The following is an 18,357-nucleotide window of genomic DNA, read 5'->3' on the forward strand; positions in this document are numbered from 1 at the left end:
ATGTGGAGGGAAACATCTCATTCTCACCCTTTCCACTGAAACCTAAACTTAAAAATGTTTTATTTTCCTTAAAATCACATACAACAATTTGCTTTGGAAATTTTTGTAATGAAATATTTTAATTATTCTGGGAATATAATTGCTTGCAATAAGTACTTGCAATTATTAAGAAATTAGTATTTGCCAAAAGATAGTGGTACCTCTAGCCACCATCTGAGTCTTGTGTACCTTGGAACATGTTTTCATGCTACTACTTCTGATAGAACTGGTCTGACTCAGAATATAATGTCAATAAAAAGAACATTGGCTTATATGTATTTAATTTTACATATTCTCATATATAGAGTGAACTTTACTTTTTTAACAAAACACGAGTCAAATGTCTAACTTGCTAGTTACATTTTAAAAACTTGGGAAGAAGAAATAAAACAAGTAAAATAATTGTAATGTAAAAGAAAGCATGAAGGGAAAACTGATAGAACTGAAAAAAAATAGACGAATCCACAATTATAGTTTGAGACTTCAGTATTCTTGACCCAGTAACTGAAAGAGCAGGTAGATAGAAAATCAGGAAGGATACAGAAATCTTGAAAATCGTAATCAAACAACCTAACCTAATTGACATTTGTAGATAATTTGCCCACACACAGCAGAATATACCATCTTCTCCAATGTACATGAAATGATCACCAACATCCATCATAAACACTAACAAATTTTTAAAAATTGAAATCATGGTCTTAAATCAGTGATCTTTATTTTACCCTAAGAAAATATGAAAAGAAGAACTAATTAAATTTATGCCTAAAACTAATATAACACTGTATGTTAATTATATCAGAATTAAATTTTTAAAAATTTAAATTAAAAATCCATAAAACAAATATTCTAAAAGACCCCACAAAAGAATTAATTAAACTCAAAGCAAGCTGAAGAAAGGAAATAATAAAGACAAAAGATGATAGAAAAAACAATGACACTAAAAGTAGAAAAACAACAGAAAATAATAATCGAAACCCAAACCGGTTCTTTGCAAAGGTCAACACAAATGAGACACCAAGGACATCGTTACAGACACTATATGTATTTAAAAAAATAATACTCACTCAAAAATAAAGAGATAACCTAAGCTGTTCTTTTTCTATTTAAGGAATAGAGTTTGAGGTTAAAACTTTTCAACCAAAAAAAAATTTCAAAGCACAGCTAGCTTTACTGGTAAATTCTACTCAATATTTAAGAAAGAATAATACTAATTCAACCCAAGCTTTTATAGAAAATAGAAAAAAAGACTTTATATAACTCATTTGATCAGGCTAGTATTATTACCTTGATACCAAAACCAGACAAAATCATTACAAGAAAAGAAAACCACATATCAAAATCCTATATAAACTTAGACACTACTATCCTCCAACAAATAGCAGATCAAATCCATTAATATGTGAAAAAGATATGACTATGACTAAATTCAGTTTATTCCATGAATACAAGTTTGTTATAAAATTTGAAAATGAATTGATGTAGTTCATCATATTACATAATGAAAAAAGATCATATGATTATCTCAGTTGATGTAGCAAAAGCATTTGGTGAAATTACATATGCATTCATTATATGAACTCTCAATTCACTAAGTATAGGCAGGAACTTCCTCATTCTGATTAAGGGCATATTTTTTAATTAATTAATTTATTTTTTATTGGAGTTCAATTTGCCAACATATAGCATAACACCCAGTGCTCATCCCATCAAGTGCCCCCCTCAGTGCCCGTCACCCAGTCACCCCCACCCCACGCCCACCTCCCTTTCTACCACCCCTTGTTCATTTCCTAGAGTTAGGAGTCTCTCATGTTCTGTCTCCCTTTCTGATATTTCCCACTCATTTTTTCTCTTTTCCCCTTTATTCCCTTTCACTACTTTTTATATTCTGATTAAGGGCATATTTGAACAACATTAAGTTACCATCACACTTAATGGGAAAAGAACTTTCCCCGAAGATTAGAAGCAAGATGAAGATGTCTGCTATCAACTTTCCTATTCATCATTGTTCTAATTAGTGTAATGAGGAAGGAAGGAAAATCAAATAAAAAGCATCCAGACCTGAAAAGAACTATCATCATAGATTATATGATTGTCCTATGTAGAAAATTCTAAAATATCTATCAAAAACAGGGAGTAAAACTAAGTAAGTTTAGCAAGTACACAGGATATGAAGTTAATACACAAAAGTCAACTATTTTTTAAAATCAACTATTTTTATATACCAGCAGTGAAGAATTAGAAAGTGAAGTAAAATATGTGAGCAATCTGCATTAAGAAGCAAAGTCACCACTGATAAAACATATCAAAGAAGACCTAAATAAATGGAGATATATGTTGTGTTCTTATATTAGAATATTCAAAATCAAGATGTCAATTCTCCCAAAACTGATTGATGATTCTATGTGATTTTAATAAAAATTCCAGCAGATTTTTCTAGTAGAAATTTACAAACTGAATTTAAAATTTATATGGAAAGGCAAAAAAGCTAGAATTGCAAAAACAATTTTGAAAAAAACAACAAACTTTGAGAACTCACACTACCTGATTTCAGGACTTATTATAAAGCCATGGTAATCAAGTCAGAGTTATATTAGCAAAATGATAAATGTACAGATCAATGGCATGGAATAGAGATTCCAGAAATATACCCACCCCTTTATGATCAATTAATTACTTATAGTCAATTAATTTTTGATAAAGATACAAACCTAATTGAAGAAAGGAAAGCTATCCTTTTATTAAATGATACTGGAAAAATTGGACAACCCTATGAAAAAAGAATATTGCTTCATACCTCATACCATACAGAAAAATTAACTAAAATGGTACTTTAACTTCAAAGAATTCTTTTTTTTTTAATTTTTATTTACTTATGATAGTCACACACAGATAGAGAGAGGCAGAGACACAGGCAGAGGGAGAAGCAGGCTCCATGCACCAGGAGCCCGACGTGGGATTCCATCCCGGGTCTCCAGGATCGCGCCCTGGGCCAAAGGCAGGCGCCAAACCGCTGCGCCACCCAGGGATCCCGGTACTTTAACTTCAATGTAAAATTAAAAACTATGCAATTTGTAGAAGAAAACGAAAAAAAAATCTTTCAGAGCTTGGGTTAAACAAAGATTTCTTGGCAATAACATAAAAAGTATGGAGTATAAGAAAAAATAAAAAACAAATTGGACTTCACCAAAATGGCACTTTCACTCTCATTTAATAAAAGACAAAGATTTTCAAAACATACATATCATAAAAGATTTTTACTCAGAATATAGTAAGTACTCCTAAGACTCAATAACAAGAAAGCAATCCATCCAAAATATAGGCAAAATATCTGAATAGATATTTCATTAAAGAAAACATATGGATGGCAAATAAGTACATGAAAAGATATTCAACAGTAGTTGTCATCAGTGAAATTTATATTAAAGCTACAACGACATATCATTACGTACCTGATAGAATGACTACATTGTAAAAAGTGAAGCAAACAAAAACCTGAGCATACCCAGTGCTGGTGGGGGTGTAGAGCAACTGAATCTCCTCCTTTATTGCTGGTGAAATGCAGAATGGTAGAGATGCTTTGGAAAATGTTTAAAAAATTAAACATGTGCTTACCATATACACCCCAGTAATCCCACTCTAGGTATTTACCCAATTGAAATGAAAACCTATGCTCACAGAAACATCTTTATGAGTATGGTTACTTTATGAGTTGGTTACTCATAATAGGTAAGAACTGGAAATAACTCCAGTTGGTAAACAGAGGAGCTGAGGTAAATCCATGCTATGAAATAATACTCAGCAACAAAAAGGAACAGACCACTGATACATACTATAGGATGGATGAATTCCAAATTAATCCTGCTAAGTGAAAGAGGCCAATCTCAAAAGGCTACATATTAAATGATTCCATTTACATGACATTCTGAAGAGGCAAAACTAGAAGAATAAAAAATGGATCATGGATTGCCTGGTTTGGTGGGATCAAGAGTGGTTAATTACACAGTGGCATAAAGGATATTTTTGGGGTCATGAAACTGTTCTGCCCATCCCTTAATTGCAGAGGTGGTTTATGCAACTTTAGTATTTATCAGAACTCCTATAATTTTGCACCAAAGAATGTGAATATTATTATAGTTTAGCTTTGTTGCAATTTAAATATATAAAAAATCAATAGAAGTAAGAAAATGTTTGAAGAAATAACTATTCTGAATAGTTTCTTCAGAATAAAAGAAAGATATAAGACCTGAGGTCATAAGAGTTCATAGATTGTAGCACAAACTAAATAAGAAGAAAAAAAAGTGAAGAACAAAACCCCCTACACATTGACATATAATAGTGAAATTTAAGAACATCAAAGAAAAGGAGAAAATTCTAGAATCTTAGGGGAGAAAGAGATGATAATTTACAATGGAGGGAGAATGAAAGTGATATCACGGCAGCAAATCTAGACTAAAAAAAGACCATGGTATTTTCCATGTTTGAGATAAAACAACTTCAAATCTAATCCTGTATAGCCAAATAAACTAGCAGTTACATATGAGATTGATACAGATATCTCCCAGCCTAATATTAGGTTTAAAATAATTATTTTTATGCTTTTCAAAGAATTATTAAAGCAAGAAGAGAAACACATTTATCAGTAAACAAACACATACACATACATATAAGGGTGAAAGAATAACTTGGTAAAGTTCACTGTTTTTACAAAAGGAAGAAATGAAAACAAAACAATCTGTGATAACCAGAACTCAAATACTAGGTGACCTCAATAGGGCAAATGGGGTAGGGGTGAGATGTATGTAACGGCAGAATCAGAAGGAGGCGAGAGCCTGGTTATTCTTATTTTGGGAGTGCATATAGGCAGTGAGAAATGTCAAGCATTTGTGTGGAAAAAATAAACAAAAATATGGTTCTTAATAAATTAAAGGTAATAACTGGAGAATAGAAATAAAATGCTTTCCTTTCAAGCTAGCAGAAAAATATGGTTTATTTAATGAAAAAAATGGAAAGGGCAAAAAGAATTTTAAAAATGGTGGTATGGTAAGTAGAAAATATAAGATAAGAGAGGATATATAAAAACCAAAATATATACAAATTGGTTAAACTACTCAATAAAAAAGGACAAGGTAACATTTGAGATCAAGCACATGTTGGGAGCAAAGGGGGATGCTAACTCTTAGTAATAAGAATAAATTAAGAAAGTGAAATAATCACAAATATTATGAACTTGCTTGCAGATATTAAAAAATATATAAAATAGTAGCTGGCAAAATTACTAGGAAATGTTTTTTTTTTTTTTTTTTAGTAATTATATTTGAATATCCTACATAACAAAATGAAGAGCAAATATTCTTAATGGAGGTTTACTTTTCAGATCAGGAAAAAAAAAAAAAACAAGGCTGCTTGTCATCACTACTTCTATTTGACATAATACTGAATATCTTGCCCAATGCAAAAAGATCAGAAAAATAAATGTCTTGTAAATATAAGAAGAGAAGAGCCAGACAATGGCTAATACCATGATGATTGCATAGTAAATCTGTAAATTCAGCTCTAGGAATCCAAAGCCACAGTGGAGTTGTGTAGTCTGTAATGGGTTGCTGATAGAAAGTTACATTGAACATGTGCTGAAAGTTAGATGAGTGCAGATGTGATTTTTAATTTTATTATTGAAAAGAATTCTTTACATAAAAATAACAAAAACAAAGACTTGAACATATGAAGTGAAGAGATTTTGCAAAAATTTCAAAAAACAAAAATTAGGAAAATATTTGACAAGAAACTGTTAGGTTGTTTTTTAATTAATTCTTTTCCAAGATATTGTAATTTTTAAATTACTGCACTCTGTCTACTAAGATTTTGTTAACTTAGCTCTGCTATTTTCATGCCATTTTCAAAGGCATGAAACAATTCATGAACTTTAGCCACTAGTGTTATTTCTCTTCCACTTGAGAGTTGTGGTGAGCACTAGATGATATCTGTAAGTGATGAATCGCTAATTCTATACCTGAAAACTATTTTACAATATATATTAACAAACTAGTATTTACATAGAAAATTGAAATAAAAATGTTGCTAACTCAAAACAAAATAATATTTGATTTGCGTATTTTCTGTGTACTTTAAGCCATATTTGAGTTAATGTACTTAAGCATGATAAAATATCATAAAAGAATGCAGCAAGATTGAGACAAAAGTGAAATTATATCATAAATCACAACCTGTAAACTCTATAACCTATTAATTAGGATTATCCTGATCCGAGAAAACAAGAAGCTACAGATTTTGGGTAGGAAAAGTTACTATATTGTCACTGTCCAGATGGGTATCACAGACTCATTTAAGAACATGTAAAAATCTCTAATACTCATTGTTTTATCAGTTATCACCTTTTTGCCAAAATCTGTGAGTGAATTTAATTAATCAAAACATTGTTTTTGACTGGAGAAGACAAAACGGCCAAATTCTGGCATGTCATGTTTAACCAGAGCCTATATTTCTTTCTTTTTCTTCTAAACATAGCAGTGTCCAGATATGTTTTAAAATCTCACTTCTTCGAGAATCATTACTCAGTTTACATATTACAGACATCTGTCCTTTATAATGTACTGTTCTCTGCCTTTTGCCTCTGATTCTTTTCTCCTTTTTTCTATCCTGGACAGTGTTGTCTTGGCATAGTGTGCAGATTTGATATAATCTTTTTTGAGTTGGTTTCCTTCTTTGAGGGAGAAAAACCATGCTAATAGTTGTACACTATATTCTTATATTCCTGTACTATATTTGATGTTAAATTTGCAAACAAGGGTTGCCTTACTTTATGACTTAAACTTATTGGGGAACCATTAAGATATCTTAATGATTACCAAAATTTTATTTTATTTAATTTTTTTTTAATTTATTTATGATAGTCACAGAGAGAGAGAGAGAGAGAGAGAGGCAGAGACACAGGCAGAGGGAGAAGCAGGCTCCATGCACCGGGAGCCCGACATGGGACTCGATCCTGGATCTCCAAGATCACGCCCCAGGCCAAAGGCAGGTGCCAAACCGCTGCGCCACCCAGGGATCCCGATTACCAAAATTTTAAATGTATGACTCAGGGAGCCTGGGTGGCTCAGTTGGTTAAGCATCTGACTCTTGATTTCAGCTCAGGTCATGATCTCAGGGTTGTGAGATTAAGTCCTGCATGGGGCTCTGTGCTGAGTGTGGAGACTGCTGAAGATTTTCTCTCTCCCTCTCTCTCTGTGCCAGCAACCAACCCCCACACCCTCTCCCCGCTCCTCCCACCGTGCTCTTATGCTCTCTCTTTAAAATAAATAATCTATAAATAAATAAATAAATAAATAAATAAATAAATAAACAATAAACTCTCCCTTTTATTTTTTATTTTATTTTTAAGATTTTTTAAAAAAGTAATTTCTACACCCAGTCCTCATTGGCTGGCACTTACAACCCCAAGATCAAGGGTTACATGCTCCATTGCTTGAGACAGCTAGGTACCCCTCAGCTATCCCATTTCAATTCTAAATCCAGAAGCCCCTGGGTGACTCAGTTGGTTAAGCATCTGGGGTCCTGGGATCCAGCCCTGAGTTGGGCTCCCTATTCAGTTGGGCTCCATAGTTCAGGGAGTCTGCTTCTCCCTCTCCATCTGCCCCTCACCCCCCAGTCTTGCTCTCTCTCTCTCTCAAATAAATAAATAAAATCTCAAAAAAAAAATCCAAATTCACATTTCCCTATTTCTACTAATTTTGTAATTGTAAGTCCTAGTGGCACTTCACACTCAATGCATGGCTATTTATTATCTTTCTTTCTATATATTGGCTCTTTATATTCTTTTTCTCAATCTGGTTAATGGAACCATCATCAGTGTTAAAATAATCAAAGAGAGCAATTTAGTTGACCTAAACAAATATTATTTCACACTTCACAACGTGGGCAGTCTCTACTCTCAAGAATATAGGAGAACTACAAAGTAAGGAAAAGGGGCTACAACCTGTTATATTTTTAAAAATTTTAAATTACTTTATTATTTATTTGTTTGTGAGACAGTGCGTGCACCAGTGGGTTAGGGAGGCGGTTGGTGGGGGAGAGGGTGTGGGAGAGGCAGACTGCCCACTGAGCAGGGGGTCCAACCCAGGGCTCTATCCCAGGACCCCGAGATCATGACCTCAGCTTGACACTTAAGGGACTGAGCCACCCAGGTGCCCTATTGCAAGCTGTTATAGAAAAAACGCAAGCAGGAAATAAGGAAGAAATATGTTTCTTAAGCTGACTGGCTGGGATTGCATATCTGATCTTATTTAGAATGATGAAGGAATGAGAAAGTAAGTGTTGTCTTGGCTTTCCGGGATTGCCTGGATGGAGCATGTGCTGGTCAAGGGAATTATTTATAGGAGTGAGAATGATCTAGGTTTTGGTTTGCTGGCAGAGTACTCTGATCAGGAACCAGTTCCATCTGGGACCTAGAAATGTCTTTAGTACCAAGATGCTCAAATTAGAAAAGCAGACATTTCTTCAGAAACTAGTGTAATACAGCATGATGTGGGGGCGATGGGCCCTGGGGTGTGAGACAGACGTGGGTAGAATTCTTACAATCCAGCTTTCTCAATGGGTGCTTTAACCTATCTTACAAATCTGAAAATCACAGGAATAAAACTTACTTTATGAATTTGTTGTGAGATTTATATGAGTGAATGTGTGTAGAATGTTTTGTAAATAGCAGTAATTTTCAAAATTATTTTTCATCTCTCCTTTAACAACAACATATTCTTAGTTACAGTATTTGTACTTTCTTAACTCTCTCTCAAATCTTTTTCTTTGTCTCTTCCTGATACTTCCTTGGCTAATCACCTAGATCCTATCACTCAGCACTCTGCCTCCCAGACTGCACCGCGCCGCACCTTTGTACCTCAATCCATCCTCTACACTGAGTGAACAGTGATCATAAAAACTTGCCATCCTAATTTTATTGCCTGGCTCTCTAAAGTCCCTCAACTGTTTCCAAAGACAGAAGAGAACACCCTGTGTTAGTAAGCATGCCAGCAAATAGCATCTCATAGTCACTAATGGGAATGAAAATTGGTACTTCTCCAGAAAGCAATTTGCCTTTGTACCAAACACCTTTCAATAGTACGTTCTGGCCCAGCAGTGCCCCATACATATACTTACTCTGAGCTAAAACAAGAAAACATGCTCTGGATTTTTGGCAAAGCTTCTTTTATGACAGAACTTCTTCAAGCCTTCTCAACGACTGATCAATGTGTTTGAAGAAAAACAAGAATAGGAAATATTAATAATGAAAAAGAAAACTGCCTTTATTAGTGCCAAGGGTAGAATAATATATCACAAAATCAAAGAAATGTGTGCCAAGTCCAGGGAAAATTTAGTCAGCTCGAAGGAATCAAGATTGATTGAAGAATTTCTGGTTGTAGAAAATAAGTGGATAAAATTCTGGTGAGAAAGGAGATGTGTAAGTTGATCTCAGGAGAATTGGGGACAGTCATTTGCTGCCTGTTGCCTCAGGTCAGTAACACTGCAAACCTACTAGAAACAGGACTGTAGCACAGAACTTGTGGTCAAGTAACATGATTATTTGCTGATAGGATTTAAAGTGGGTCTAATTTTCTTCTCTATGTTCCCCCCCATTTAAAAATTTCCATTGATGCATAGGAATTAATTTAATTAACAGCAACAACAAAAATCAGTAATTTTTCAGTGGCTTCTGAACACCTTCACTATAATGAACAGATTTTTGTCTTCTCCCTGTTTTCTTTCTTTTTTTTTTTTTAAAGATTTTATTTATTCATAGAGACACACAGAGAGAGAGAGAGAGAGGCAGAGACACAGGCAGAGGGAGAAGCAGGCTCCACGCAGAGCCCAACGTGGGACTCGACCCAGGGTCTCCAGGATCACTCCCTGGGCTGCAGGCGGCGCCAAACCACTGTGCCACCGGGGCTGCCCTTCTCCCTGTTTTCTGTGGTAGCTCTGCTGAAATATTTAGTTCTTCAAAATATGATATGCTCTTTCTCTCCTCTACGTCTTTGCAAATGTTTTCCCATGCTACTGTCCAGGGAGGTCCTTGTAATCATTTGCTACTTAGGTAAAATTGACGTCCTTCATGAAATATTCTGTGGCATTTCTAGGCATAATATGTATTTCCACTTTTGCGATCCCATTGTACTGTCAACACCTCTGTTGTGGTACTTACACACTGGCTTGTGTACATATCTGCACCATGAGAGCTCTAGGATCGCAGGCATTGTGTCACTTCAGACTTTATGTGAAATTTAATAAATGTTAGATCAACACAGGAAGTGGGGTATTAATATTTCACCTTTTGCAGTCCCTTCATTGAGCTGAGTGGACAAATTTGTCACCATATTGCCTGGAGGACATTTTTGAGGAAAGAAGTCTTTTTCTCCATATTGTTTGTTATTGTTGTTTTTAAAAAATTTACCTTTATTTATTCATTACAAAGTGGTATTGACCTGCTTTTTCAATCATTCCACATTTATTTATATTCCATTTATTCTTTAGAGCAAGGAGATCAAGTTTTTGTGTTTGACTTGCTTCATACACACGGTAAGTTGTATGCAGATGGATTCGCTAACATTCTTTCACAATGCAATGACCCTGCTTTCATTCCATCACAAATAAAAACTATTACAATTACCAAGTGTATTTATTTCTCAGACATGAACGCTAAGGGCTTTGCAACACACAGGGCAGAGGTGGCACACTGTGAGTCACAAAGGCATAAGCAAACAAACTGATTGCTTTCAGTTTTCTCTCTGGGCTCACCTGCCAAGAAACATTCTGAGCTGAATTTTAGACTTCAGTAGATTAGATTTATGGAAATTAGAAATATGTTCCTATGCAGAATGTTTTGTTAAAAGATTTTATGCTCCTATTTAGTGAATTTTAAGCTTATTTAAAGTAAACCACTATGTTCTTTCCAGGACCTTGACTAAGCCCAATCTTTGGAGAAAGAAATATGAAAAACAAATGTTTCATTTTAAGAAAGAGGTTAATTTCAAAAATAAATGATTACAGATTTTATTATGGGAATTATTATTACTTTCACAAAACCATTAAATCGGCTCTTTCCATAATTTAGAAATACGCTTTTCATGGTCCTCTATCTTTTTCGACAAATAAGAAGGGTTTAGATTTTTTATAAAGTCCATGAGCTCTGTCAAAACCCTTCTAGGTTTGCATTTTTTTTTCTGGGTAAGAGTAACAATACCCATAAATCACACTTAAATTCAGGTTCTTATCTGAAATTGCCTTGAAATAAGTGGAAATATGGCAAAAGTTTTTCTCAAGGTATGCAACATTTTACTCTCAAAGTTTGGCTGAAATCTGAAAACACTGTGAGCCTTGACAGAAATGAAAGAGGAGAGGGGAAAAGAAGGGGAAGTAGAAGAGGAGGGAGGGGAGATGAATAAAAAATGTACATTAAGTAGAGGCCAAAGGCACTTCGCTAAAATGTGATTTTGCATTTTATTAAATCATATTTTATCAAAATCCACCTTCTTGGTGTTTACTGTGATTCCCGATGCTCTCTGTGAATCACTGGAATAACCACCTGAACACATAGTAAGATTATGATACCAATAACACAAATTGCATTTCCAGCTTTTGGAATGACTGGGTTGGCAGTTGGCCAGCTTTTCCAGGCTAGGAGTGAGGGGGAAACAAATTTCTATGGAAGCATTGTTTCTTTCAAAAACATGATCCAGGCTTGCATAAACCATTGGATTTGCCATTCACACTACTTAAGAAATGCAACTTCGTTGTATAAAATTGTGCACCCGTGCTAAAATGACTGGTGTATCGAGAGTGTGTTTTTCCTTATGTGTGTCCTGAAGTCATGGGTTAAATACTATGATATGCTGTGGGCATGTCACAAGCTGACTCAATGAGTCATATGTTGGCAGTGGCCAAGTAAATAGAGCTACTGTGTCTGAAGGTAATGGGTAGCTAGCTGCCTTCTTGACAATTCAATACGAAAATTAACTTTAAAGAGTTTCAAAACAAAGAATATTTGTGAATATTTGATTTCTGGATCTTTGAATTTTATTATAAAGTGTTTTTTTTTTGTTTTTTGTTTTTTTGTTTTTTTTGTTTTACTAAAATAGAATAAAAACCTAAACTTCAAAATCAAGATATGCAGTATAAGGGAGTTCTATTCCTTTTAATTATTCCAAGTTAATTATTTTGATCTGTTTCTGGATTTCCTATATTGTATATTCCTCTAGGATATTGAAAGTATATTTTAAAAATATTTTGTTGGGGGCACGTGGGCAACTTACTCGGTTTAAGGGTCTGACTCTTGATTTCAGCTCAGGTCATGATTTCAGGGTTGTGAGATCCCATGTCAAGCTCTGCCCTGAGCATGGATTCTACTTGAGATTCTCTTTCTCTGTCTCCCTCTGCCCCTTCCTCTCCTTCTCAGAAAAATAAATAAATATTATTTTTTCAATAGAAGGTCATATTTTGTTTTTAAGATTGTATTTATTTATTTGACAGAGTGATAGAGAGCAAGCACAAGCAGGGGGAGTGGCAGAGGGAAAGGGAGAAATAGGTTCCCCACTGAGCAGGGAGCCCAATGTGGGGCTCAATCCCAGGACCCTGGGATCATGACCTGAGCCAAAAGCAGATACTTAACCAACTGAGCCATGTGGGCACCCCAACAGAGGGCCATCTTATTGCTAGAATATATTGCAACATAAGATAATGGAGCTGAATACTAAGCAGACTACCTTCACTATTCCAAGAATTCAGTCTAGAAAAATTTATTTAACAATTGATGATTATGAATAATTTCTCTTGAGGAATTTGGAAAAATAAAAGTCATCAGAGTCGTTACTTGTATTAAAAATCCCACATACTACCATGAGCATACTGGAAAGCATACTGACTTTCCTAAAGTCACACAATACAAAATCAACATACTTAAATCTGTTGCATTTCTGTATACCAATAATGAAGCAGCATAAAGAGAAATCAAGGAATCAATCCCATGTAAAATTGCACCAAGTGCCATAAGATACCAGGGTACCTGAGTGGCTCAGTTGTTTAAGCGGTCCAACTGTTGATCTCAGTTCAGGTCTTGACCTCAGGGTTGTGAGTTCAAGCACTTTGTTGGGTTCCATGCTGGACATGGAGCCTACTTAAAAAAAGAAAAAAAATAACAACACCATAAGATACCTAGGAATAAACCTAACCAAAGAGATAGAAGATTTGTAATCTGAAACTATAAAACATTGATGAAACAAATCGAAGGTGACACAAAAAATGGAAAGATTTTCCACATGCATGAAGACTAAATATGTTTTTTTTAATAAATTTATTTTTTTATTGGTGTTCAGTTTACCAACATACAGAATAACACCCAATACTCATCCCGTCAAGTGCCCCCCTCAGTGCCCGTCACCCATTCACCCCCACCCCCCACCCTCCTCCCCTTCCATCACCCCTAGTTTGTTTCCCAGAGTTAGGAGTCTTTATGTTCTGTCTCCCTTTCTGATATGTTTTTTAAAGATTTATTTGTTTATTTTAGAGAACACTGGGAGGGAGTGGCTGAGGGAGAAAGAATCCCAAGCAGACTCTTTCTGCTTGAGAAAGATTTGGCAGGTGCCAAATCCAAACATCCAAAGAGAACCTCCAAACAGAAAAGAGAACAAATAAAACCACACAAAATTCATATCTTTAGCATGACTAGAAAACAGACAATATTAAAAGCTGCAAGTTTACATATGACATATACAAATACTGTGGGCATGCAGGTTGTAGTTCTATTCAAAAGAAAGATGTTGCCTTTTGTGTCTTAGTTTGCTATAGGACAGGGAACATGAAAATAGTTCAGGGGATTGGATGGCAGAGCCACAGTAACCATGAAGGTATTAACACTAGGAAAATTCTCAGAAACCTTGTGGAGAGCAGATGATTTCCCATAGACCATGGGATACTGTGCTTGTATCAATATTGTCTGATGCATAAAATAAACATGTGAGGAATATATGCATGACATTTTAAATAGGATGGCTACCAGGAAAGCTCACATTGATAGAATGTAAATTTTGATTTAAAAAAAGGAAAATGTGAGGTGGTTAGCTATTCATAAATCTGAGAGGGAATGTCAAGGAAAAAAGCCTGGGTTGGGAGTACACCTGATAAATTAGAGGGAAGCTAAATAGGCCAGTAGGCTTTAAGCAGAAAGAATGAGAAAGAAGTATTAAGACATGAAATCAGAAAGGTAATGGGGACTAGGTCATGCAGGGCTGGTACTAGCAATGGCTTAAGCTTATATTCTGCAAAGAAGGGAAGCTTTGGGTAGATTATGAACAGAAGAATGATATGATTTGATTTATCTGTATCAGAATCATTCTAGTTGCTCTTATGAGACTAATGTATGTTTTGGGAGCAGGGGTGGGAAGGGGGTAAGGTTGGCCAAATGAAGGACAATGGAGACCTTTGGGAGGTTATTGCAGTAATTCAGAAGAGATTACAGTGGTCTGGACCACTGTGGTAGCCCTGTGGGTGGTCAGGTTCTAGAAATACATTGAAGTGAACAGGATTCACAAGTGGGATGCAGTAGAAAGAAAGGAATAAAAGATGACTTTAAGAGTTTTGACAGAGCAGATGAAGAGATGAATTCCTTTACTGAGATAGAAGAGACTGTATGAGAATCTAGTTTGGTAGGGATTATCAGTAACTTAGATTTGGACATGCTGGGTTTGCTGAACACTTTTTTTTAAGGATTTTACTTATTTTATTTGTTTTAGAGAGACACAGAGAGAGCAAAGAGCAAAGGAGGAGGGAGAGGAAAGAATCTTAAACAGACTCCATGCTTAGCATGGAGCCCAATGCAGGGCTCAATCTCAGGACCCTGAGATCATGACCTGAGCAGAAACCAAGAGTCAGATGCTTAACTGACTGAGCCAGCCAAGCATCCTGCCTGCTGGACATTCTAAAAGAAATATCAGTAGGATATTAGGTTTGGGTTTGGCTATAAGGGTTTGCAATTCAGCATATAGAAGGTATTTAAAGGCAGTGAACCTAATAGATAACGTTGAGCTAAAATAAACAAAAGCATTTATTTAAGGTCTCGTAATTGCAATTTGGGAAGCACAGATCTGTGCAGTAAACCGAACTATGTCCCCCTAGGGAACAAAAGTCAGGGGTTTTTAAAGACAAAAGGGAATGCTTGTGTACATTGTTTACAGAGAATTTTGATTGGTATCTATGGCAGAAAACTAATCTTGGCTAAGCATAATTGGTTGCTAAGGCCATCACTAAGCAAAAGTCAGTTACTATAGCAAGTTGCAGATGTTTGTGCAGAGTCCTTAGAATATTTGCTGTTTGGTGAATTTAAAAACTACACAGTTCCAGCTGCTGAGGACATGCACCTCTTAATGGCCTCCTAGCTCCATTGTAAAATGCCTTGACATAACTGAGTCCGTTTTATTTCACCTTTCACAACAGAAAAGGGAAAAGAACTAAACAGAGCTTGCAACACACTCTGAAGGTTGAGGAGATGAGAAGGAACAAAAATGGAATCATGGTATGCTGAAAGTCAGGAGAAATTTGTTTTGGCTGACTTTAGTTGCACAATTTCGTGGGGATAAAGTAGGATTCATAATGAGAACTGGCTTTTTCTTTCAGGGTGACCCCTTCAGATTAGGATGCAGCAATGTTTTCAAGCAAGGGAGGAACATCGTTATAACACAAGGGTCTAAAGTCTGATTCCATAGTCAAGGGAGCTTTGTGGGTGTTTGGAGTTTTGGGGTACACACAAACTTCAAATCTTCCCATATATCTTCATTTCAATTCTCTAGCATTCATTTAATTTTGACCAATACGCTGTTTATTTATTATGCATGGTTAAGAATACAGGTTGTGAAATCAGGCAGATTGTTTTAATCCTGGCTCTGCTATTACCAGCAATTTGATATTTGCTGATTTATTTAGGCTCTCTGTGCCTTGGTTTCCTAATCTGTGAAAAAGAGGAGAAATAATACTTACTCAAAAGGATTCTTCTGAATATTAAATATAATACAAATATAGCACTTAAAACAGTGCCTTGAGCATAGCACTTTCTAAGTGTTGGCAATGGCTATTATTATGAGACTTGATAAGGCTGAGAATTCAGCTGATGTTACAATTTGACAAAAGAATAAATCTCTGGCCACTTGAGCCCTGCAGCTGCCTGGGCTAAGGAATCATTTTAAGTGGTTTTAGAAAGTCCCTGGGTTTCTAAATGTCTTTGAGGTGAGCCAATAATCTGGGCTTTTAAACTTTTTAATGAGTTAATTTTTTTTTGTTTAAATTCTATTTCTTTTTTTTTTTTTTAACATTTTAGTTTTGTATTTATTCGTGAGAGACACAGAGAGAGGCAGAGACATAGGCAGAGGGAGAAGCAGCGTCCTCACAGAAGCCTGATGTGGATCTCGATCCCGGGACCAGGGATCACGCCAAAGGCAGACGCTCAACTGCTGAGCCACCTAGGCATTACTTTTTAAATTCTATTTCATAATGAAATAAAGTCATGATTTTTTTCATCACACAAGTAATACAGTTTATCGTAAAAATATTACCATCACAGATACATATAAGTAAAGAAGTTAAAATAAACTGAAAACTCTTTACCATGAGGTAAAATTAACATTTTTGTGCATATTCTTTTGTGCATTTTATATACATCCATGAAATTCTCTGAGCCTGCCTCTCTTCAGGAGTCCCAAGAACTCTATGCTCCAGGACTCTCAACTTTAAGTCTCAAAGTTTCCTCTAGCATAAGAGGAGCTAAGCCTTTGGCTAATTTTCTCCATCCAGATCTTCAAAGAACAGAGGCTATTCAGGAACCCATGGCTTCTGAATCTGCTCTGCCTAGAATAGGAAAATGGTAGTTGATTTGGATTTGAGAGAGAGAGCTGAATACTCACATTCATATCTTTCTCTTTTAGGATCCCTATTCTCTTTCATACAGTGTCTAGTGACAATAGATGAACCCTTCTCACACAATCTTTGTGTTCTTCAAGTTTTCATGCATTCTATGAGCTGGGCATAATGACTCTCCCAGGTCTTATCCTAGAAGATACTTCATCCTAGGAGACCATTGGCAATACAGATTTTCCTCCTTATAAATTCTATTTATTCATGAAATTTGGTCATGCTATCTCTTGAAAAGTTTACCTCTTTGTGAATGACTTCTTTTTTTAGTATAACTATCTTTCCCCTTAATGTACTACAGATACATACTATAAGAAATGATGTTTCCACATTACGTTTTCAGGCAAAGATACTCATCAATAGACTTTACATAATAGTTTACGTCTGAGAATGTTATACAGAATAATGTTTGGTTGAATTAGAAATTGTTCTTTGTGTACACAAGTCAAGTGAAAGGGGATGACTTGTGTGTTTCATACATGCACCGTTTTTGTATTTTAAAATACACTCATCTACAAAATTTTTTGTACTGAACATGGTTTCTATGTTATAGTATTATTTGTTAAGTGTAGTCTGAGGTTGAAAATTGGTGAATAAAAAATGGTACTCCCAAAAAGTGTACCCTCCAAAGAATTTCTTGTATTTTTCCTCCACTAACTGCCATCTGCATTTCAGTCTCCTTCTGTTTTTGGTGAAGACATAAAATCTTCATTGCACTAAATTTTATAAACAATTTTTTTCTATTGTTGTTATTAACTACATAAACGTTTCCATTGTTCAATTGTTATGTTTTACATTGTTCCATTGGGTATCTTGGTTTAGAATGAAATAAATCATAATTTATTGCATTAAAATTAATGGAATTTAAAGATACATTATAATGGCTTTTCATCTATATCAACATTTTCTGGGATGAATTAAAATTACCTAGAAAGGTATAGGTGTATTTATTAGTTATTTCACCACTATCACCCATGGGATGCTAGATTTCCATCATGAATATTCAGGAGACTGCCTATCTATAGTCTCTAAACCAGATAATAAGTCCTCACTCCCCATATTTTCATTTCTCACAAACTTCTTCCTATTATTATCTGTATTAGTCAGGAATTTTGCTCACAAGAACAGAAACCAAATCTTGTGGTAATAGCAAAATTGTGATTTTTCTGGACTGATATAAGAGGTTCAGAGAATTGAATAGAGCCCAGAAGCAGGAATCAAAGATGCAAGGATCAGCCTGTCCTAGAATTATAGCCCAAAGTGTCTGGGCACTATTGCCACCACTTGATCATTGACAGGGTCATTAATCATAATCACCTCTTAGTCATTGTCTCATTAGGCCCAAATTAAAAATACTTGGTA

This window comes from Canis lupus, chromosome 25 (genome assembly GCF_011100685.1).
Source record: "Canis lupus familiaris isolate Mischka breed German Shepherd chromosome 25, alternate assembly UU_Cfam_GSD_1.0, whole genome shotgun sequence".
Taxonomy (NCBI): domain Eukaryota; kingdom Metazoa; phylum Chordata; class Mammalia; order Carnivora; family Canidae; genus Canis; species Canis lupus.